This window comes from Lemur catta, chromosome 1 (assembly GCF_020740605.2).
Source record: "Lemur catta isolate mLemCat1 chromosome 1, mLemCat1.pri, whole genome shotgun sequence".
NCBI lineage: Eukaryota > Metazoa > Chordata > Mammalia > Primates > Lemuridae > Lemur > Lemur catta.
The window spans coordinates 137630062-137650725 of NC_059128.1; positions in this window are offsets into that span (position 1 = coordinate 137630062).

The following is a 20664-nucleotide window of genomic DNA, read 5'->3' on the forward strand; positions in this document are numbered from 1 at the left end:
CAGTGATGAATTCTTTCTTTAAAATTCTATTCTTGGCTCTGCATTTCTATAAACAAGTTTTGAAAGTAATCACATGCATGCACACTCACATATATATGATATCCTGATACTGCTTGGTTTTAATAACCAAAAAGCTGCAAAGTAAACCAAAAATCACAACTATAAAAATCCCAATCATGAATAGATAGGATTCTCCTCATTAGCAACTGGCATGTTCTGGAAATTCTTCCTCAACCAGTGAGGTTGGTAGATTAGTCATCTTAGACCCACTTCTGTCCTTGTCTGTCATGTCTACGTCACAAGGGTGTTGGAAGGATTAATTAGTTAACATGCAAGATTCTTTGAAGATGAAAGCACTCTGAAATTGCTAAGTGGTGCTAGCGTTCCTCCATAGTATATATTTTTCCTTTTATATTTGTAAAAATTCATCTACCTCCTGTTAACCCATTTGGCTAACATTATTTACTCAGATTGCTTTTTTTTATTTAATTAACTGGCCTTATCTTTTTCCCCCACGAGTCTCCAACTATTTATTTACCTATGTCCTCGTTTCTCTGCTTAGATTTTCCTTGTGAGTATTTTTTTTCTTACTACAAGATCCTGGTATCCTTTATAAATCCTGCTGACTGGTTATTTTCTATTTTGTATTTGTTGGAATTGTGGTTGGGTATATCTAACGATCACTAAGGAGAAAAGGAAAAGTCACTATTACTAAACATTAGAGAATTATTAATTCTCTTGGGCCCCGAGAATTATTAATTTGGATCAATTGTCATAGTCCAAAGGGCATGCAAACTATTTGTGCAATTCAGTAGTAAGATGGCCGAACAGCTGAGCAAGAAAGAAACAATTGCTTTTTCTCTCGGGGTCTAAATTTTCACAGGGAGTTATTTTAAAAGTCTTTTATGAGACTGAAGTGTACATTCAAGGAAATCTGATGAAGTGCCCTCAAGTATTCCAACTTCTGACCTTGGATGTGGCTAATGAAGTCCCCAGGCCACAGGCTGTGGCTCTACAAGGCAGAGGAGAAAGGCTTTCCTCCTAGTGGACACATGGTCTGTGATGACAGGAAGGCTTGTTTCCCATAAGCACCCAAATGCAGGGATGCTACCTGTAGAGTTGTCACAATTATTTTAGCTACTGAAATCTGCAAAATAGAGCTGGTTTCCTGCGATGAAATCCTGGGGTTTTCTTCACAGTTTGGACTATGAAGTAGCCACCAATTATTTTTCCACTACTGCTTTGGCATTTTCCATTCTGATTATAAGTGGGACCATGAAATGCTTAAATGTATCAGAAAGGAAACCAGTTTTTTAAAAGAAGTGTCCTTCTTATTATATATACATATATATATAATACATATATATGTACATATATATGTATATATATACAAACACACATGTATAATAAATATATTTATGTTTAAGGTGTCCAATGTGATGATTTGATGTACATATACATTGTGAAATGATTAAAACAATCAAGCTAATTAGCACTTCATGTTATTTCTGCAAAAATACTTATATACTTAACTAAACATCAATGCATTAAAAGCTTTCAAAGCTAGATAAATGAGGTACACCAAAATCCCTAAATTTCGTTTTTCTGGTCATTTTAATCGTCCTTTAATAATCAACTTTTATGTCAGTATTATTAATGTCTCATATATTAAGTTTATTTCCTTTTCTTTTTGTGGGATATGGCACTATTATTACCAAGTGTTCACTCTTCTTCTCTCTGTAGGAGAAATTATTTATCTGTGCCTATCCCCAGGTGACTTATAGAGATCCCTGCGGGAGGAGTATACATTTGTATCTGGTCAACGGACTAGGAATGCAAGTGATACCCAACCAGAGGCTTTAAGAGTCCATTTGCTTGAGTTCTTTGTAGATTCTGGATATTGGCCCTTTATCAGATGTATAGTTTGTGAATATTTTCTCCCATTCTGTAGGTTGTCTATTTGCTCTGATGATTATTTCCTTAGCTGTGCAGAAGCTTTTTAATTTAATCAAATCCCATTTATTTATTTATTTTTGTTGTTGTTATAATTGCCTTTGGGGGTCTTAGTCATAAATTCTTTGCCTAGACCAATATCTACATAGTCAGAATTGTAAATACTAAATATTAATTTAACCAAAATGTTCAACATGATCTTATTGGGAGGATGGGGAATGGACATATTTTTGTAGTGGATAGTTTGTGTGAAAGAACTAAATCCTCTTCTTCCACAATGGCAAGTTAAATGAGAATGTCCAAACCTGTCATTTATTTAAGAATATTGAGGTATAAGAAGAATCAGATAAAATAATGAATATAGTTGCCCCTGGAGAGCAAGATTTGAGAGTTTAAATGGAAAGATAGCATACTTCTTTGAATTATAAGCTTTGGAGGACTGTTTTAAAGTATATATGTATAGTATTTCAATAAAAATAAATTTTATTTAAAAATTAAATTAAGATTCTACTTCACTTAGAGCAGGGTGTATAACCAATTTAGGAGCTACACCTACCATTGACCTACAGCTACTTATAGGAGAGGTTTGAGTGTTCTCCCCCTTTCTGGCATGCTTTGTTAATATCTTCCACAGCCATCCATAAAATATTATATCTGTCAGATGAACTCAGCCTCAAAGTCCCAAGATGTCAAAAAAATAATTTAAAAAAAGCTCTCCTTCCTACTACCTGAAAAATCTAAACCAAACAGCAGGTATGTGATGGAAGAATATGAAATCCATAACTGTGACTCCTCATGTTACCAGCCATTCACGGAAAAGCAGAAAACAGAGATGCAGCAGACGATTAGGTAATCTTGTTTCCTCCAGTATTTATTCTCCAGTGGGTTATACAGCCAGTCTTGTTTTGAATGACTCAAGAAAGGGAGTCACTCAGCTCCACTACCCAGGGAAATCTATCCTGCGCTAGCAGCAGAGCACCTGCAGTGATACTATCACACGGATGTGCCAGATGGACTGAGAAACAGGAATGACTCTTGGGGGAAAAAGAGAGACAGGGAAACAAAAGTTTCTGAACAAGTATCCATTGACACCAGCACACCACGTAATTTCCCAGGAATATAAGACTTGAAATCACATAAGGAAAATATTTTTTTTCCATCTAAATTCTGTACCACTTCATCTACACTACACATGATCAGGAAACAATAGAGAGCTAGGGAAAAGTCAACAACACCCTCAAATCCAAAATAGTTTGGGGGTGGAATAGAACAAGATGAGAAAATGATCCATATTACAATAATCACAGAAAATATTTTTACTCTATTTATCCACATAGTGAGCTGCAATGCGGAACAGTCTGCATTGCATCTGCAAATCATCATGTTTTGTCTAAATTCTGCTTCTGTCCCAGAAGGACCCATCCCCCAAGATGCACTTCCTTGTGTCCTTTTAGCAGCAAAGACATTGTGAATGATAAACTCATCTTTTTTGCTTTCCTTTCACCAACTTGAGACCTTTGCACACTTTAAAACTCATTTATTGGGTATTATGCTAGGCTCTGAGTATTCATATAAGAATAAGATCACCACAGAAACTCTTACTATTACCAGTAATGATAGCTAACAGTTTTGAGTATTTACTATGTTCTAGGCATTAAACTTGTTATCTTCCTTAATTCTCATGATGAAATTCATGCCTCGATTTTCTAATGTGTAAAAGACAAGGCTGATCATAGTTAGACAATGGTTCTAACTCAAGCAATTGTTATGAAAAAATAAATCAATGTATGCAAGGTCTTTACAGCAGTGCCTGGCATATAGAAAGTGCTCCTTAAGTGTTAGCTAAGATTACTACAGGTGACATAATCCAGACACATGGCATTAAATGCCATCTACATGCCAGTAACTTCCAAATCTAGGTCACTGTCCCTTACCTCTTTGTAGAACTTCAGATTCATATGCCAAATTGCTTGATTTTATCTTCACATGGATTTCTAGTAGCAAACTCAAAATTAACATGGACAACGAGACTCTATTTCCTCCTGACATACTGTTTACAGTGGATGCTTGACTCATGTTTTGATTACTGCCCTCTCTCTCCTCTTCTCCTTCCCTCTCTCCATCACCTGCTGCTCTCCCGCTACTACCACTTTTCATCTGCTCCTTGAATAGTCTAAGCTCATTCCTGCCTCGGGACTTTTGAACCAGCTGTTCTTCCCGTCCCAAATGTTCCTCCACCGGATCCTCCCAATGGCTGACATCTTGTCTGAATGGACTTAAACATCTTTTTAAAAGCCTCTTCCCTGACTATCCACTCTAAAGTAGGCATCCATTACTCCCTGTCACATAAACCAGTTTTAATTTTCTGGATAGCTCTTAACACTATCTAATTTTGTTCATAAATGTTTACTTATCTGTTTACTAATCTTCTCCCCACAACACACACATGAACAGAGAGAGAGAAATCCAAACTCCATGAAAGCGAAGATTCTGCTTGTCTTGTTTTCTGTTACATCTTCAAAGTCCAGATTAGTGCTTGCTCCATACTGAGTGCTCAATAAATATTTATATTTTTCTGTCAGGACAATTTATTGGAGGATCTCTTTAAATACCAACATCAGCTAAGACTAATAACATTGATCCTGCTGTGTTTGCAAAGTTCAGATTACAATTGTATAGAGTGTTTAATAAATGCATGGATAGTAAAGTTATTTCTATAATGTATACATCTAAGGACGGTATATAATAATAGTATAAATGTTCAGTGTGCATAATTTTTCTACTAGATGTTTTTTAGCACATTTGATTTAATCCATGAGCTATATAGACTCTCCATAAACATAATGTCAATAAACAAATCAATAAATATGTAGCATATTGTGTTTGCGTATTTTATTGTACCTACGTTTCTTGAGACAAAAATCTGGGTTTGCCCAGCAGTCTCCAGAGTGGCTGACAAGCAAAGGAAATTTGTTAGGATGGTATTAGTGAAGCTGGATTCAGTTGCAAATTGTTTTCTCTCCTTGCAGATGTGAATTAGCGGAGGTGTGAAGTCATCGTCATACTTTGGCACATTATTGCGGTGCTCGGATGGAGGATTTCTAAAAAAAAAAAATAAGCAAAGAATTAAACTGTGGGAGAGCTTGCAGTGCAGCTGGAAATAGCAGTCTCTGATGAGCAAGCTGAGCCAACAACCAAAATTAAATAAGGCTCTGAAAAGCAAACCGACCATTGCACTGTTTCTCTGACGTCCCCTTGCTAAGGTCAGGAGCTGGGACAGACTCAAGTCTTTTGAATACTGCCCTGTAAGACTGACATGGGGCCAAATTTAAAACCAGATGCCTACTTGGAAAGGAAATGAAGAGGCAGCCTGAAACATGTTACGTGAGAATATTATTTATTTGATTATGTATAACTGAAACTACAACATTTCACTCTCGAAACTGTATTGAGTGCTCAGGAGTCTTGCTATGCATATACCCCAAAGTAATTAAGTGAACTTTCGTGTCTTAATACAAGATGAATGACTATGTTGCAAAAGGGCATATAGGAACTGAGACTTAACAAGCGACTAACCAAAAATAGTTTTAACTATTAATGCTTTATAGATTTTTACAGCAGTGTTAATGTTTTATAGATCTCAGAATGGGTCCACATGTTCCAAAAAGGAGATATTTCCTCGTTTTCTATGGGATGAACATCTTTCTCCAACCAAGGATCATACTCTCAGGTTCTCAATAATTTTATTTTAAAACAACCAGCCAAGAGGTACAGAGAGCATAGAAATGTCTTCACTGAAGCAAAAGAGTCACACATTCATTTTCCCTGGCATCAAAAGTAATGAACACAGAAAATATAATATATGTGATATTTTTAGAGGAATATCACAAAGAGGTCCCTTTTTACTTTGCAGTTATATACATGGTAAGTCTGTGAGCAATTCTGAGTTTTATTAAGGTAGGAAAAGCCTTCCTGGTAAGAACATAATATTGAAATTTAGCGAATAGTATTTTTTTAGCTATAAAACTTGTGATGATGACAGGGAGAATAATACCTTTTCACGGAAACTCACTTTCTCCTTTCTAATATTCAAAAATATGTTCTCATGTTTCTGAAATACCACGACCATTTTCCTGGAGCTTTGCTTCAACTTTCCCCATAATGTGGGCCAGACTGATTAATCTACAGCGTCCTTCCTCTAAGTAGAGAGAAAGTAGCTCTCATTTTCCCACTGATTCTGGGGGGAGCGAGGAAGGGGAGAGAGAAGGTCCATTCAGCTACCACGTACTGGTGATTCTCTGTGCTCTGGTGTGTTTGCAGACATTAAACTCTATAACTAGCACTGGGCTATATCAACTCTACACCAAGATTACATTCCGGGCCACAGGCTTGATCAGAACACTCTTCATTCCAGACATTTTTGTTCTCTGGAATGTATGTTTTATTACGTCAGGTGCTGCATAACTTTGAACCAAAATATACATGGTCAAAAATGGGCAAGATGAGATGAATGACAATATCAAAAGTTCTCAATAAGGTTCAGCAATTGCTATAACGTATCAAAGACATTAAAATGTGTTTCCATGCATAAAAATTAGTGCAGAAGCAAGACTTAGGGACATTGTAGGACATTCCTTTAATCCATAATACTCTTGAGTTACTGAGTTTTGATTTGAAGTTTCAATACAAGTAAAAACCTAAAAATTCATCAAATAATTTCTTTCCAATTATTTTCACAAAATAGTATTTACATCATTGTGTTTTGAGCTTCTTAAATGCAAACACACAACATTCTACTGTCTATAGAAATGTACACTTTTCTTCTGAAACATAAAGTTCACAATAATTCTTTGTCACAGAATCCGTTTCTGAGCTGAAGGTTAGTTCCTGGCCAGGATGACTGATTAAAGTGAGCAAAGCCATTGGTGAATTCCAGGGTGAGTAAACAAGTGTGTTCCTGTTGTCCAGAAACACCTGCAAATGCTCTCAAATACCCCGATCCTAGTTCTCAGACGTTGTTTTTTCCTCTTTTCTGAATTAAGAATTCCTATGACCTGGTTAAGCAAATACTCAGTGGAAGGATAGCCTATATTTCATGACGAAACGCAGGGGAAAATAATATACACCTTGTCTTTCTATGACTAATGCAAACCCTAATCATTCATTCCATTCCATGGCCCACACTGGGCTTAAACAGCCACAGCCTGTCTGCCAGGTAGAAAAGACTTAATGTCCCTCTTGAGAAGAAATTAACTGCTAATGCAGACTGGGGTAAAATGGAGTCTGTCTTCTGTCCTCAATGCAGCCATTTTTCTCTTTTAATCTCACTCTTCCGTTCAAGCAGAATGAAAACTTGGATCTTTGCCTCGAGCAAATTTCACTTCCAAGGCTCCAATTCGGGGGCCCTGTTTAATTGCAGAGGTAAGCTGCCCTTGGAACTGCTCTAAAATCAGTCAAGTCCAACGCTCGCAAGATTAGCAAGGAGGCAAGTCCACTCCCAGAGTCGCGCAGTGCTCTTATAGGAACCCTGTGCCTCTCACACTTATTCAGAAAAACCTTGCTGGATTAACTGACGCTGCAAAGTTAACATGACCCAGACAGCTCAACAGTGACAAACCAAAACAGACTGAGGTGCGTGACTTGCACTTCTCCAGCCTGCATGGCCGGTGCTTTTCATCCGGGGATTTCAGGTAGGGAAGGTAATCCTATTGAAGACTTAGCCAATCAACCAGAAAGATTCTTCTGCCAAGACGACTTGCCTCTTCCACAAAGTAGAACCAGAAAGTCAAAGCAAACTTGAGGTACTCATCAGGGTTCTCCAGAGAAGCAGAGCCAATGGGATGTGCGCATCTATAAAGAGATCTATCACTAGGAACTGGCCCACAGGATTAGGGAGGCTGTCAAACCCCAAGATCTGCAGGTCAATTGGCAAGTTGGAGATCCAGGAGAGCAGGTGGTGTAGTTTCAATCCAAGTCTGAAGGCCTGAGGAGCAGGAGAGTCTGAAGGCAGGAAAAAGCTGATGTCCCACCTTAAAGGCCATCAGACCCAAAGAATTCTCTTGTACTCGGCGGATGGTCACTGTTCTGCTCTGCTCAGGCCTTCAACTGATTGCATGGGGCCCACTCACTTATGGAGGGCAGTCTGCTGGGCTGGGAGTTCCTCAGACTTTCCTTCTTTTTGATGACCTTGACATTTGTCCCATGAGGCATCTGGATGACTAAACTTTTCACAAGGACTCACCAGTGACTTTTCTCTTTAGGGATTTTCCTTCTCAAGAATGATTATGGTTTTCTTTCCTTAACCTAATCTCCCCCAACTTCTGCCTCATGCTTAGATAGGCTCACGCCAAGATGTGCAAGCCCACACCTGCTGCTAATATATATGATAGATACATTCATGATTCCTCTTTGGATTTTCAGGCTATTTGAGTCTTTGTGGAAGGGATATATCACAAGTCATGGCTCATTTATAAGAGTCTGATTAAGGCAGCCCATGGCAGGAGTTAAAAGAAAGAATAAAACAGCAACGGCACCAGAAACCCAAACCTCTGGCTCAGGGCTAGATTGTAGCTTTAATCTCACACCTCAAGAAGCTTTGTCAGTGGAAAAGAACCCAGTGTGACAGCCTGGTCACATCCCCTCTCTCAGGAGCCGTGTTCGGGACCACAGGAATCCACTTTTGGAACGCCGATGACTTCTGCTGAAACCGACGCATTCAAAAAACCAAAATGGTACACGGGGATTGCTACCCCAAAGAAGGCTTACATCCTTCTACAAGGAGACTGTGTATTTTAAACTGTGCTAGAAGGGGTATCTAAACAATCTGTCTTCTATGTCTCAGTTGTCTGCCAGGGAGGGTCATCAGACTCAAGAAAGGAAACATTTCTGCATTATAATTAGAAAGGGCATCACAAATATATTTTGCCTAAAGAAAAATATTAATGAGATAAATAAACCCAAATTTTGGTAAAGTGTCAGCCAAAATATGTTCATCACTGTCAGTCTGAGTCAGTCACGTAGAGTTCCCAAGTCAAGAACAGCTTGAGGCTGTTGCTAAATTGGGATCATAAAAGATGTCTTCATACTCAGAGTCTGTGTTTCCAAGGAAGAAGCAAGATGAATTTTCTCCTCGTCTATATAAAAGAAAGACTGAAAACTACCTGGAGGAAAGCCTCCCTGTGTGTGTTTTATTTTAGTTGCAGTCAGCACCCCCCCTTCCACCCTTCCCCCGTGCCTCCAGTGGAAGTAACTGCTGAGCTCCATCCATCCGATGTATAATAGCTGTATAGTTCTGGAATCCAACTGCCTGCATTTGAATCTTGGCTTCCCCCCATGGCTCTAGGAGAGTCAGCAAATCACTTACCTTCCTCATTCCTCAGTATCATCATCTATAAAATAGAGATAATATTAAAAACCTCAGGACTCCAGCCTGAGAAAGAGAGAGAACTCATCTCTACAAAAAGAAAAATAGAAAAATTAGCTGGGCACGGTAGTGTGCACCTGTAGTCCCAGCTACTCTGGAGGCTGAGGCAGGAGGATCACTTGAGCCCAGGAATTGGAGGCTGCAGTGAGTTGTATTGACACCACTGTACCACTCCAGCCTGGGCGACAGAGTCTCACCCTGTCCCCTCCCTGCCCCCCAAAAAAGACCTCAGGGCTTTTGTAGGGGTCCAAAGAAATAAAGTGTAAAGTCCTACCTAAGCACCAAATCAACAGATACTAGCTATTGTTAATAGAAATGCCCAAAGCATTTTCTTGGAGTCTCTATCATAGAACATACTGGATTTCCACTGCCTGTGTGCGTGTCTCACCACCTCAATAAATCGTGAGGTTCTGTGATGAAAACATCTGCATTCATCCATCACAGTGCCTTAGTGCCTTAAACAATGTGGGTGCTCTTTGTGAAACAAATGACAGATTCTTTTGTTCTTTGCAGTGAAAAGTCCTCGTGGTAAAATGTTCCACAAATCTCTGAAAACATTTTCATTGTGCTTAAGGAGGGACAATATTCTTTCAAGCCAATTACTGATCACCTATCCCTCTACATCACAATTTACCAATATCTGCTTTTAAAATGACTACAATTTAAAGTATAGGTCAAGACATAACACTTCTGCTTTAAAAAATCACTAACATTGGGAATTTGGATTCTTTCTTGTCCAGAATGATGGCAACGTCTGAGTGAGGTGCTTCAGAATGGAAATCTGCAAGAACATGGCAACCAAGGCTGGAAAGTGCACACTTTTGGAGAAGGTGACTCTCGCTGAGCCACGCTTTGGCACGACAGTGGCTCCCCAGTGCTAAGGCAGACTCGTCAACGGTGGCAGATATTCAGTGAACACCGATAGCTCTCTACAGAACACGCCACTGTGCTCATGAAATACGTGGCTGCTAGTAAATCCATCAACCTTTATATCTATCATTGGTAATAACATTTTTGTTTTACAATTTGGGAACATAGTATTTCCTTGATCAATATATCCATATATATATTTACATTTATATAATTATATATATATATTTTTTAATGGTCACTAATATAGCCCATTTTCTAACTCATATGAGCTAACCCAGGACAGCAGTGGAATCTGATGTTCTTTCTTCTTAATGCCTGAACACATGTATTCCCTTATGACAAGGGGAGGTTTGCACCAGGAAGGATTTCTGCCATCACTGCTCTGTGGATCTTTTCCCGGAAGACATCAAAACTGTGTAACTGAAATCCTACACAAGTCAGGAAATAGAACAGTCTTTACCCGTACTATAAATAATTGTATCTTTGGGGGATATGGTTTTGTTTGTAATTTGGAGTGAATTAAGCAGCATAACACAGACTAGCCTGTCCCTGGAGAACACGATTTGGTGACAATTGTCAGTGAGATTAGGTTTTTAAAATTATTATCATCTTAGTTTACACATTAGTTATATAAGTAATTGTGACAATTCTCACCAATTTATCCTAAAGCTTCAGTTAGGCCTTTAGACTCCTAAATACCATTTTTAACTTAGTTTAAAATTCATGTGGATAATGGGAGGAAATGGCAGGGTTTGGGGTTTTTTTTTTTCTTTCGGTTTTATGCATTCCTGTCCTCAGGGTTCTCTCACATCTGTTTTAAAGCTCAGTTGATAACCAATATTCTCTTCCTAGGAATCCTTTTTTGTATATAAAGCAACCACAGTACTATTATTTAGCCCCTTCGGATAAAATGGGAAAACACACAAAACACACACACAGAGTCACTGATCAAAAGACCAGTGTTGGCCAGGACCTAAAACAGAAGGTGCATTGCTGTAGTTGACTGAAATTAAACCAGGCCGGGGCTGACCCAGACCCAGCCAACAGTTGTTGACAAAAGCTTTGAAGAGGCTCTTCCAGATACATATCAGATGAATCTTTAGCCCCAGCAAAGGGGCATGAAAGACCTGTTGGGTTTAAAAGATATTTTCCCGACGATTTGACCTTTCCAGGGTAGAAACATTCACAACTTTGGCCTTTAAAACACTCTGCAATTACCCAACTCAGTAGTGGTAGTTTTTCTAGGTGCCTAAGCTGCTTAACAAATCATCCAAAACTTAGTGGCTTAAAACAACAATTGTCATTACTAGCTCTTGGTTTCTGCAGGTCTTCCAGGGTGTCTCAGCTGTCTCCAATTCTGGCTCAAGGACCCTCAAGAGGAGATAGTCTGGTGGTGGCTCAGACTGGGAACATCACCAGGTTTCTTCTCTCATCTGTCTAGTGCCAGGGCTGGAATGACTCCAACAGCAGGTGCTGGACAGCTGAGCTCCTCAGGTACCTCCTCTATGTCTATGTGTCTCTGTGTGGGATTTCTCTCCACCACGCTGGTTCTAGGGTAGCAGACCTTCAGACATCCCGGCTCAGGGCTCCCGGGGAAGGTATCCCCAAGAAAGCAGGAAACCTGGCCAGAAGCTGTGCCGTCACCTTTAACTTAGCCCAGAGGTGACCCAGCTTCCCTTCCACTGTTTTCTATTCACTCACCACTAAGTTCAGCCCACATTAGCAGAGAGAAATTAGACTCTATATTTTGAAAGGGATGTGCAAAGAATTTTCAAGATGTATTGGACCCCAGCACAGTGGTTATGTCTAATAATTACTTATTTTCATAACTACTAGATGAGTTTGACCCAACATGACAGCAGGTATAGATTTTTCTTCCTTAAAAAATTTTAAGCTTAGGCCGAGTGTGGTGGCTCACGCCTGTAATCCTAGCCCTCTGGGAGGCCGAGGCGGGTGGATCGCTCGAGGTCAGGAGTTCGAGACCAGCCTGAGCGAGACCCCGTCTCTACTAAAAATAGAAATAAATTATCTGGACAACTAAAAGTATATATAGAAAAAATTAGCCGGGCATAGTGGCGCATGCCTGTAGTCCCAGCTACTCGGGAGGCTGAGGCAGGAGGATCGCTTAAGCCCAGGAGTTTGAGGTTGCTGTGAGCTAGGCTGATGCCACGGCACTCACTCTAGCCCGGGCAACAAAGTGAGACTCTGTCTCAAAAAAAAAAAAAAAAAAATTTTAAGCTTAAAACATGTATGTCATATTTCTTCATTTCTTATTTTATGATGAAATAATTCTTAAGCAAATCCTTTGTGAAATAAGGAGAGCTATAAATAAATACAGTAAGTAAAATAACCACATAAATATCTAGATGAAGTGCTCATAAAGATGTCAGAGAGTTGGCTTAAAAATGTTATCAGGTCCCATGTGCCAATCTTTTACTACTCCTATGAATATTATCTCTTGGAAAACACAAAGGATAGTTCTTTGAGCAATTAATATTTATAATTTCAACTATGAGTAAAAATAATAGATATGAAAAATAAACATCCTCTTACAAAATTATGTCCCTAGCACCACTGAGACTCTTTTCTGGACAGTTTGAAAATAAATCTCATTTAAAGCTGATGGGAGCTAGAGTAATTATTAATTCAAACCCAATAAGTAATAATTAATTTTTGCCTTCTTGTTTATGCCTCATGAAGTATTTCTATGATCAACCGTTATGCCACCACCTGGATTAACACTAAGAAATTTGATTGGTACTCGACAGGTGTTAATGCTAAGAATCAGAGCCTTTTAATTAGCAAAATCCATTGTGTTGAGGGCTAGTTAGGCTTTTATCAATTAAAAAAAAATCCTTCTTTTTTGAATAATAGTGAAAATCTAGTCCAGCACTTGAGTGTACTCAGAGAGGTGAACGTAGGGAAGAAATCACTAAACGCAGAAAAGAAGAAACGTAAACCAATGTTACGCCCTCCCATGATTCTTCCAGAAAGAACTCCAATGGATTACTTGCATGGAGACTAAAACTTAGAACTCTAAACAGAGTAGCAAAGACAGACAGGGAGTATAGAAAACAGGATCAGGCTAAGATCGAAAGGAGTTTGTAAAAGCAAAGTGCACATGCTAAAGATTTCTTATTTTAAAAGGTAAATGTGCCACGTATTATGGCGTCAACATATTGAACTATTAATATTCTTTCCTGTCATTTCCATAAATGACATTTTTCCATAAAACCTAAGGAAACAATTGCAAAGGGAACAATTCTCAGTCCTAAATGTGCTTTCTATTAGGCAATATTTTTCACACTAAAAAGAACTCAACCAAAATGACTTCAGAACCAAAGAAAGACACATTTTACCGGGCAGGTGTCCTGGTCTAACCACTCTCAGACAGACACTAAGTATCTATTCTTGCGGAGAATGTCAGGGCTGAGGTCAGAAGCCCCAGGTAAGAACTGCATAGTGAACGGTTTTGGTTTCTACAAATAAGTAAAAGAGAGAAATCTCAGAGCTGAAATGCCAAATATACTAAAAATTCACATAATTTTTGAAAAATAAAATAAATTAATTATGAATAATAAAATTAATTAACTTCTAAAGCTAAGGCATTTCCTCCAGATATATTTCTTTTCCCTACAGTTTGGAAGCGGCTTGGCCCTAGGGGCTGTTTTGCTTAGAGTATTGGAATGAATGAACAGGATCCTGCTCTTTGAATTCGCTAGCTGGTAATAATCGTCCTCGTCACTCGGGAGACTTTGTCACGTGCCCCGGGTTTTAATTAGTATACTTTTAAAGTATAATCAAAGCTGAAATTATAATTTCAGCTATCTCCACTAAAAAGCCATATTGGTGACTAGGACTAAAATGAAAAAATTCCGCTGTTATGCAAAGAGCACCAGAAAGAAAGTTACTAAGATCCAGGTTCTCAATCCAATCCTGGCCACCAGTGAGCTTTGACACTTGGAACCTGGGCTCACCCTTTCCGGCACTGTGTGTCTAAATCTGCACACTTGACTACTCACCTAAGATCCCTCCAGCTCTCTGTTGTTGGGATGATTTGAAATTAATCCTTATAACTTCTGTAATAAGCCCTAAAACCTAAAATCAAATCGCAAAAATGAGATAATCAAGAAGCAAACTATGATTTAAATTTTCCCTTTGAGACTCTTTTCAACCCTGGATAGCAAAGTGAAGGACTGTTACGGTGACGGCCAAGCAACAAAAATTAGTTTGTTCTTCTTGAATTTCTTTGCAATGATTAAAGTTTGACTAAATTCAAAACTGCCAAGCTAGGGAGAAGTGGAAATTCAAGGATTCACCAGGAAAATGAAGATTTTTCTCCCACAGAAGATCAAGAATCATGTCATATAATTAAAACATTTTATTAAGAGGAAGGCAAATGTTCTAAGAACTTGCCTAGAATCCCAATTATGACTACAGGCGTCAGTCACGCTAACACTTGACTGGTTTGGTAACTGTTTTTGCTAGGGGCACAATAAAAAAAAAAATCTTAATTTAATTTTTTCACTATTTTCAGGGTCAGAAATCCCCAGCAGGCACAAGAGCATTTGCCCAGTGACCTGCACTTTGCAGAGGAAAGTGAAGGAGCAGTGATAACTAGAAATCCACCGAGCTTTGATTCTGACCCTCCACACTCCCCCTGGCAGTGCATTTAAGTCACACTCATTAAAAAAAAAAAAAATCTGAACCTATGCTGGTGGATTGACATCATGAGAATTATGCCGGCCTGAAGAAAAAAGTTTAATGAATTCTGGAGGAGGAACGACAGAGAGGAAATGCCATGTAGAAAATGGTCAGCACGGTGAGGACATTCTTGCATTTGTGTGCACTTTGGGTTTATAAGATATTTTTACGTAGATGACCTTGTTTGATATTCCCATTCACTCTGCAAGGTAAAATGCTAGGTATTTTTAGCCGGTTTTGACAAATGGCATAAAAATGAGAAAAAAGTTCTTAATTAGCAAATGTCAGGCAGCAAGAGGTTGTGGGGTTTGTTGTGTGATATCCCTGTACGATGTGGGGTGAGCTCTCGAAACCATCACTCTAGTGCCATTTTGTGATCTTCCAGCCACTGCTAATGTGAGCTGCAAGTTGAATTTTATTCTATTAAGAGTTCTGAGCAGGCAGATGTGTAAGTTTCCCTTCCTGATTCCTGGGCTCAAACCTTGGACATTTGGCCATGTATTTAGCCTTCTGCTTTCCTTTATTCACCAACTTTTTGTTTTAAGCTTAACAACTGGGGAGGAACCTCTGTTCAAGTTATTGTAATATGGACAGACTTTATCATTGTCATTCTATGTGTGTTCTCGAAGCTTTACAGAAGCACCAAAGGAAATGAGAGCAGGTGTAATGATAGAGGCTGTTCATGTTTACCTTTCCAGGATTTGGTTTTCTTGTATTTAAAATGAGGGGAGAGGAAAAAATAAGTCTCCAAGATCCATCCCAATTCAAACACGAAAGGTTTGCAGTCTGGTAAAAATATTTGTAAGTCCATCATCCTTACAAAACTTACTTCTAAGGCCACAGGAGAATCTTCAGAGGTTCCATTCATTTATACTTTCGCTGCCAATGAACATTTCTATCCAAACTCACATCTCAACAATCACATAGCTATTATCACAGCCCTATAAAGGGCATCTGAAATGCTAATAAAAACAACCTCTACCCAGAAATGACTCAGAAAAACTAACAGCATGTGCAAATGCCCCTTCCTCCCAGGGTCCTCTCACCTCTGGAATCCCTGGTGCTACTGCCAGCAAAGCCATTCTGGGTAGGCAAAAAGCATTAGAGCAATTGGAGGTTCAGAAGCAAAGAAAGGAAAGATAACTGTGAAAAAGGCAATGTCGCCTGGAGCTGACCAGGGACAGGTGTGCAGAATGAGCTGACCTTCACCGGCCCAAAAATATCTTCCCCCTACTGTGCCTGAAGTTTTGACTTCAGTTTGGCATGCTGGTCGAAATCACAGCAGTGGGACATGCTTGTTGGATAATAAGCAGAAGTTTTTTTTTTTTTCAAATGCAACTAACTCTAGGAGAGTTCAGAGACAGTCAAGCCCTTCATGCATTTGTGTGAGTTGGTTCAATCAGATTGCTTTCCTCCTGACCCCCAGCTGAGATCAACAATCCCGAGTTAATCAGAGTTATGAAAAGCTGGAAAGGAAAGGTAGGGAATTTTGGCAAAAGATAATTTTAGGGAATGGGCTAATTTTGGCTAACATAGGTGGAGAAGTCTAGAGATCTTTAAATAAGGACACTAAAGGATGGAGGAGTTGCAGAGAGCTTTTAACGGATGTCAACTGCCTATTTCCAGATGTTTCCTAGAACTACTCTCGTACTCAGGAAAGGAGGTACCAGACAAGTTGCCTGATACTTCATACTTTCAAGAGTTAGATAAGAGCATAAGTAATTTTAGGACCAGAATATCGTATAGAGGGTCCATTAAATCAGAAATCGCGAGTTTAAAAAAAAAATCACAGACATCAAGTAGCTGAGGTGTTAATGAAACAATACCATTTTAGAACTTTTTAGGAGCAAAAGCTTACATTTCCCCCACTTCTATGATCAATCTTTGATCTAGTCTTGGCATTTCCCGTCTAAGGGGAGAAGCCTGGCTACTGGTTACTAGAGGATCTTTTGTAAATTGAGCCAGGTACAGGTGAAAGGTTCAGGAAACCTGGTAGCACTGGATGTCATTTGGAGCTATGCAGTGACACCGCAAGGTGTCCATCAGCAGATGAATGGATAAAGAAATCGTGGTCTGTACATACCGTGGAATATCATTGAGCTTTATAAAAGGACATTCTGCCATATGCAACAACATGGGTAAACCTGGAGGACATTATGCTAATGAAATAAGCAAGTCAAAGAAGGGCAAATAACCCATGATTCCGTATCTGAGGTGTCTAATGTAGTCAAACACACAGAAACAAAGCTAGAATGGTGGTCGCCATGGGCTGAGGGGGTGGGAAATGAGGAGCTGCTATGCAACAGGTATGAAGTTCTGCTTATACAAGATGATTAAGCCCATAAGATCTGCTACACGACATTGTGCCTATAGCTAACCATACCGTACCAAATGCTTCAAAATTTGTTAAGAAGGTACTTCTCACGTTCAGCGTTCTTATCACAATGTTTTTAAACACCTGCTTGGCTTCAAACCTGAGCCCCACCACATCCTACCTGAGTGGCCTGGGGCAGGTTTTTAAACTTTTTCAAAGCGGAGGCTGAAAATAGTAACACATTGCAAAGGGCAATCCTGAGCCCTAAATTAGTTAGTGTGTGTAAAAGTGTTTAGAAAAGCACTTGGCATAGAGAGGTACTCAGTCAACGTGAGCTTTCTCATCCATGCCTCCCCATCCAGATGACACGACCCTGAGCCAAAAGCCAGGCTTGCCAAGCAGAACTGGCGACCCTTGGGGGAGAGGAAAGCAAGTCAGTATTAAGAAGCACCATCGTCTTTGTACTCCTTGCAAGCAGCAGGCATGCACTAAAGCAAGGGGGCTCATGAATTTCCCTGCAAGCGTTTCCCTATTAACAAGGGAGATTTCAGAGCTGCTGCCTTAGAAAACTCAATTACAAGACATCTACCTCTCATGAGTTCACCCCTTCATTTGGAAATGTAAAGTTTAGACCAAAGACTGACCATGGAATAAGAGGTTTAAGCTTTTGCTTCCAAAAAGTTCTAAAATGGTGCCATTTTTTAAAAAATGCCTCAGCTACTTGACTGCAGTGACTGGTGCGTGAGTGCATCTTTCTTAATTCAGCATTTATGATTCAACACATCCACTACAAGTAATTCCGATCGTGAAATCTTCTATGCCCTGAAAATTCCAAATTTAACTGTCTCATTTTGCAACCCCCCCCCCAAAGCATTCCTTTAAATACCCATGAATTTCACCTCCTCTGCCCTTAACAGGGTCTCCCCTGGCTGAGTCCATCATAACCTCGCAAAGAAAAAACTCTCCCATCGTCATTTCAGCCTAGAAAATTCCAGTCACAGTTGTCTTCTGGGGATCTAAATCAGGTTATGGTGATGTGACAGCTCATTCAATATCCTGTAACTCCCCAGCCCCTGGCCATCAACTTTGATTCACAAATTCATATTTTATAGGAAAACTTTAAATGAAAGCTTAGATTAGGCAAAGATTGCAGTTTGGTCCAGATACCTGCTGAGATTTACATTCTCCGTAGAGGAATCTGACTAAATTCTAAAGACCAATTAAATGCATTCGATTTTACCTGAAACTTTGAGTTCCTCGGGAAAGGCAGCCTGGCTGAGTACAAGGAACGATGCCCTTGAACTTGAATGAGACATCCATAGATGTCAAGTTTCAAATTCACCTTCTAACACCAGGGCTGTACCAGGGCTCTTTTAGGCCAGGAAGAAAACGTCTATGTCAAAACCATGTTCAGGTAGGTCATACTTTTGAGAATTTTGGGATATTTGACTGTGGTGGGGGCACAGTATATGGGCAGACAGCTGAGTGGACATTGGAGTCTTGAATCAATGTGCTTTGCTACTAAATGGCTGTGTAACTGTGGGTAAGTGACAACGCATATGGAATTCATTGTTCCCATGTGTGAAATAAGAGTTAGGGTAAAATGACAGGTAAGTTTCATCACATGCTAGAAAGGCTTCTCCACATAGAGCCAGTGGCTAAGCCCATAAGGCAAGACCCAACAGCCTGAATCGAAATTTGATTCTCCCAGTGAAACTGACCCATACAATGGCTCTACACTTCTCTATTGTCTTTGGAAATATATTTACAAGATGCTATTGCTGTCTTCCTAATACCGTCTTTTTCACTTTTATAAGAGTAAGAAGGTAGGCTCTCAGCTTAAAAAACATGCCTATAGGTCATATCTGAATGCAAACTTGCTAGTCGGATCGAGAATGAAATTCCTTTTGGCAATAGAGCTTATCCCAAACCTGTTTTTTAAATTAGCCCTCATGAAATCACTGTTTCACTTACGAAGACACCAAATAAGGGAGACATTGGTAAGAAAGAAAGAACACAGGCTGAACGCTAGAATATCTAATCCCAGTTCTGGCATTCTGGACGAGTGACTTCATGATCTTTATTGTACCTTCCTGCTCTAAAATTCTGTTACTCCGGAAAATACACTCCCCTCCCCTTGAGTCTTAGTAATCTCAGTGGTAAAACTGAGTGTCTGATACCCAGCAAGCAGTTCATAAACACTTGTTTAATATAGAACAAGTTGAGCAGAAGCCCCACCAAGTTCTACTGTGTTCAAGTTCATATGCACTGAAGAGGAGCTGAAGATTCCAGAGGAGGAATGTAAACAGATATTAGGTTATTAAGTATGAAATGTCCGATTTTCTTAAGTATTAAGTTTAACAGTTGATATCTCTGACATTTCACTTTGACACTTCTTATGTCTATTGTGAAGTGCATCCTCAGTCTTTCAAATGCATGTTTTGGCTTGTGATTATCTTTCAAATTTTTTTAGAGCAATTTTTGTGAAACCATGGATAAGTCAAAAATTTGTGTTATTTTTGAATATGAGTTCTGTCATGGAACCAAGGCAGCACAGACTGCTCAAAATATCAACAGTGTTTGGGAAGGATGTGGCTAATGAACACACAGTACATCGATAGTTTGAGAAGTTCCATTCTGGTGATTTTAATCTTGAAAATGAGCCATGTGGGCGACCTGAGACCAAGGTGGATAATGATGAGCTGAAAGCTGTAGTGGAAACGAATCCATCTCAACCTATGTGTGAATTAGTAGCAAGGTTTGACGTTACTATTCCAACAATATTGGACCATTTGACACAAAAGGGCAAGGTAAAGAAGCTGGGTAGATGAGTATTACATGAATTAAATGAGCATCAGAAGAGAAATCTTGAAGCTTGCCTTTCTTTGCCGTCCCAACATAAGGGCAAATCATTTTTACACCGTATTGTTACGTGTGATGAAAAATGGATTCTTTTTGACAATTGCAAGCCTTTGGCATGATGATTAGGTAAAGGTGAAGTGCCCAAACACAATCCAAAGTCAAATATTCATCAAAAAGGTAATGGTGTCTGTTTGGTAGTCCAAAGCTGGTCTTATCCACTACAGCTTCATGAAACCTGGTCAATCGATTACAACGGATGTCTACTGCAGCCAATTGGACAAAATGATGAGGATGCTTGTGATTAAGCAGCCCAGATTGGTCAACAGAGACAGGCCAATCCTCTTACAAGACAATGCTTGACCACATGTTGCACAAACAACTGCTCAAACTACAGAAGGTGGACTTGGAAACTATGCCATCCACAGTATTCACCAGACCTTGCACCAACTGACTACCACTTCTTCCAGGCTTTCAACCACTTCTTGCAAGGAAAAACATTCAATTCTCAACAAGCTGCAGAAAACGCCTTTAGTGA